The sequence below is a fragment of the Phoca vitulina genome, unplaced genomic scaffold, assembly GCF_004348235.1.
Source record: "Phoca vitulina isolate PV1807 unplaced genomic scaffold, GSC_HSeal_1.0 scaffold45, whole genome shotgun sequence".
Classification (NCBI taxonomy): domain Eukaryota; kingdom Metazoa; phylum Chordata; class Mammalia; order Carnivora; family Phocidae; genus Phoca; species Phoca vitulina.
The window spans coordinates 357,533-362,191 of record NW_022589748.1 but is presented as its reverse complement, the minus strand read 5'-3'; positions in this window follow the sequence as shown (position 1 = coordinate 362,191).

Genomic DNA, 4,659 nt, shown 5'->3' with positions numbered 1-4,659 from the left:
CGGTTTGTTTTGGGGCTCGCTATTCTGTTCAGTGAGTCTGCCTGTCTATACCAGCACCAATACCACCCAGTCTTCATTACTATAGTTCTGTATTAATTCTGCATTTCTGGTGGACAAGATCTACACTTTTGTTCTTCTTTAAAAGGGCCTGGGCAGGGGCGCCTGGGTGGCTCAGTTGGTTAAGCAACTGCCTTCAGCTCAGGTCATGATCCTGGAGTCCCGGGATCGAGTCCCGCATCGGGCTCCCTGCTCAGTGGGGAGTCTGCTTCTCCCTCTGACCCTCCCCCCATCTCATGTGCTCTCTCTCTCTCTCAAATAAATAAATAAATAAAATCTTTAAAAAATAAAATAAAATAAAGGGGCCTGGGCAGTTTTTTTTTTTTTTTTTTTGGCCTTTTGTGCTTCCATAGAAATCTTTTAACCAATTTATGAAATTGAAAAAAATTTCCTGTTGGATTATTTTGTGATTAGATTGAATAATTGTGATTATATTGTGATTATATTGAATAATTGTGATTATACTGAATTTGTAGTTGATTTGGTTTCAACTGAGATATAATGAACATCTTCCCATTAATACTATTTTTGTCATTGATTTCTCTTTTTTTTTAAAGATTTTATTTATTTATTTGAGAGAATGAGGTAGAGCGAGCATGAGAGGGGGGAGGGTCAGAGGGAGAAGCAGACTCCCTGCTGAGCAGGGAGCCTGATGCGGGACTCGATCCCAGGACTCCAGGATCATGACCTGAGCTGAAGGCAGTCGCTTAACCAACTGAGCCACCCAGGCGCCCTTTGTCATTGATTTCTAATGGAATCCCATTGTAACCAGAGAATGTATTTCATATAATTTAAATCTTTGGAGATTTGGTGAGCCTTGCTTTTTGGCCCAGTATACAATCAGTTTTTGTAAATGTTCCACATGCGGATTCTGCAATCAATTGTTTTGGTTTTTTGGGTTTTTTTTTTAAGATTTCATTTATTTATTTCACAGAGAGCGATAGTGAGAGCAGGAACACAAGCAGGGGGAGTGGGAGAGGGAGAAGCAGGCTTCCCGCTGAGCAGGGAGCCCAATTTGGGGCTCGATCCCAGGACCCTGGGATCGTGACCTGAGCTGAAGGCAGACGCTTAATGACTGAGCCACCCAGGCATCCCTGCAATCGATAGTTTTATTGTCTAAGTAGGACTGGTTAGTTTTTTGGGTTTTTTTAAAAAGATTTTACTTATTTAGGCGCGCCTAAGGTGGCTCAGTTGGTTAAGTGTCTGCCTTCGGCTCAGGTCACGATCTCAGGGTCCTGGGATTGAGCCCCGCATCGAGCTCCCTGCTCAGCGGGGAGTCTGCTTCTCCTCTCCCTCTGACCCTCCTCTCTGCTTGTGCTCTCTCTCTCTTAAGAGAGAGGGCGCACACACACCAGTGCAAGTGAACAGTGGTCATGGGCCACTCCTTCCTTTATGAAACCCTCTTTTCTCTCGGCTTCCATAATATCCCATCCTTCAATTCAGACATGAGTGACTTGAAAAATAAGGTCCACACAGAATCCATTTTGCTGGTAAGGGTGGTATCAGAGGTACGTGGCTTTCAAGAGTAACGGTGGTTGCAAGATCAGGCTCCTGACACAAAAATGGCATCCTTGGTGTAAACAATAGTAGGAATATCTCCTACTGCTCAGTCAGGCAGCAGCAGGGATGGTGGATGCCTCAGCAGTTATGTTCAGAGCGTGGTGTAGGGTATAATTCCTAGAAGCTTAGCATTCAAGCTTGCTTTTCAAGTCTCCCAGCAATATTTGGGGTACGCAGAATCCTCCTATTAATTTCTATTATTCTTTACTCAGCCGAATTATCTTCTGTCTCTGCAAAGTAAGAACTCTGATTAATCAGAGTAAGTGATTATACTGCCCCTGGTAACTGGCAATTACAGTTTCATATGGTAAGTGTTCGTGAACTATGAGAGTATACAGGATAGGCATGTGGCCCAGCCTTTGGGGCCTAGGGAAGAATTCCACAAAGGGAAGATACTTGAGCTGAGTTCTAAAACAGGATTGTGAATTAGCCAGGCACAGAGCATTCTAGGATATTCTAGATAGAAGGGCATTCCAGGCTGGGAAACAGAGATGGCCAGGGATGATATAATCACATGGCAACATTTTTGAGATGGGGATGGGGTGAGGGGAGAGGTGAGAGAGCAAAATTAAGCAAGAAGATCCCTGAGGATTTGTATACTATGCCCAGAGTGGTTTCCTGGACTAGTAGCAGGGCTTGAGCCCTTGACTTGCAATGTATACCCTGGGAAAAGGTAGATGCTTGACACTTCCTGGCTATGGTTTTAGATGAGTACTTACTTGTATTCAACTCTTAGCCTTGCCTGAAAATTCAGGAAAGAGCTAACTGAAAGTGACCATAGCCCGTGAGGGAAACCCCTGACCCAGAAAGAAACCAGCATGCTGGATCCCCACCTTGCAAACTCCTGAGCACAACTCCCCTCCCTTAGTCAACTCTGACCCAACTCAACCAAATTCCATTCCCTTAGAGACCTTGTTCTCTCAGGTTCTCCCCTAGACAACCCTCTTTCCCTTCCCATGTCTTCTATTGTTTAGTTAACAGAACATTTTTCTCCAAAGCTGTATCTTACTGCTCTATATGGATAGATGTTTTTGTGATTTGTCCCGCATAGCCGGCCGCCTGGACCTACATGTGCACAGGCAGGCTAAGGAATATTGTTTGTGAGACTTATGCTGTGTGAATGACCTTGGGACTCTTGTGGTTTGAAATATATTATCTGGCCTCCAGGTCAGAACTGGCCCTTCTGTTCTGGATGCCAAGAGCTACAAATCTTGTCCCACATCCCCTCCTGCTCCAGGCTGGGTTGGACCCCCCAAATGGAATCCAGGAGGGGAGGCAGACACACATAGCCCAAGCTCCTTGAAAATATAGAAAAATGATAACATAGAAATGCAGCTCGCTCCAAACTGCACATAGGCGAACAAATGTTTGATTTCAAACCCCGTTATTTGCCCTATAAATATGGCCCTTTTGGGGATGGTCAGTTGGAAGTCTCACCTGACGGGAGGACGCTGCACGCAGGCCTCTCAATCGGAACTCCAGCCTGGCTGTTTCCACAGGTTTTCCCCAGCTGATGAGGTTGGTTGTTGTAAGTACCTGATTTGATGTAACTTTGCCTTATTCTCATTTATCGTCTACTGTTAACTTTCATCTATATGTAGATTCCTTTCCTCTTCTGTTTCTATTAGGTTTCTATGATAATAATGCAGTTTTCTTTCCTTTTTGGAACTGAAACACAGCTGTTGTGAATCTTTTGTTCAGAACGCTTAACTTTACTGGGAAAGAAAACATTTTATATCCCTTCGTGTTGGCCTTGCTGCTAGAAAACCTAAGGCTGAGTTGATTGCTCACATGGAGCAATTTCTAAGCAACAAGTTCAATTACTGGTTTGTCTACCTCTGCCATTAGATACACAATTGTCTCTCAGCTCCAAACTTAGCCTTCTATGCTCGACTTTGTGAGTCTGGGGCTGGGACTCTGCAAACATCTCTGCTCTACCTGCTAGTTGCCTCTTAGGACCTTCTAATAGAGGATGCCAAAGGGAGAGGGCAAGACTCCAGGAAAGAGAATGGGACTTGCTATTCCCGTTTGCTTCTTATGGGATTGCTGCTTGTGTCCTGTTCCAGTGAGCATCAGCTACCCTCCTCATGCTGACAGCACCTGGTCCTTGCAGGAGCAGAAGCTGATCCAGTTTGTGGTTTTTCCAACACTTTCAGAATGAGTTGAGCAGTGCCCTTCCGCAGAGGTCTGAGTGTTATCTCCATGGACTCCTATGTTTCTTAGTATTCATCATTCTAACAACTTCTCTCAGCTCCTTCAGTCCCAAGGGTGGTGGCTGCTTCCTGCAGTTGGAATCTACACAACACTGTAGTGTTATCATTCTGCTTTTCCAGTTACCTTTGCACAACTCTGTATAGCCAGTTAATGATTCTTTATATTAAATCCTCTGTTTGATCTGGTGGGATTTCTGTCTCCTTACCAGACCCTGACTGGAATACTTTCCTCTCTGCTTTCTGAGGTCCTTTTTGTAAATCAATCTTTCTTATTTTGTCTGATCAAATAATTTGTATTATATATTTTGGAAATAGAATCAAAATAATATTTTCCTATATAATCTCTGGATTTCAACGTTTCTTTTTTCCCCCAACCTCTCATGTAATTCCTACAGCCACAGCATTGGGAACCCTTCTCCCAGCTTGAGCCCTTTTTCTCCTCTTAGTGCTTGAGTGGTACAAAGAAGACAATGAAAATTCAGACTCAGGGAAAAAGCACTCAGTCTTTAACCAAGGACATCATCCCCTGCACATTCCCCGCATCTGCTTAGGTGTGGGATTCAAGTCTAGTTTCTCTTTAGAAAGGAGACATGCATGGCCCTCTCCCCAGTATGTTGTTTTGTTCTACAGATGTCAGTAGAAAAGGCTTTCTAGTGAGTGGGAAGAGGAAGTCATTATTCTTTGTCTGGGGGTTTGGACCATAGTGTTCTACAGTGGTTAAGCTCCTCTTTCCTGCAGACTTATTCCCACATTTCTTCTTTGCTGTTGTGTTTTCAGACTCTAAGGTTATTCTGCTATAAAGCGTGGCTCTCTTTCCTACTACAGCTGT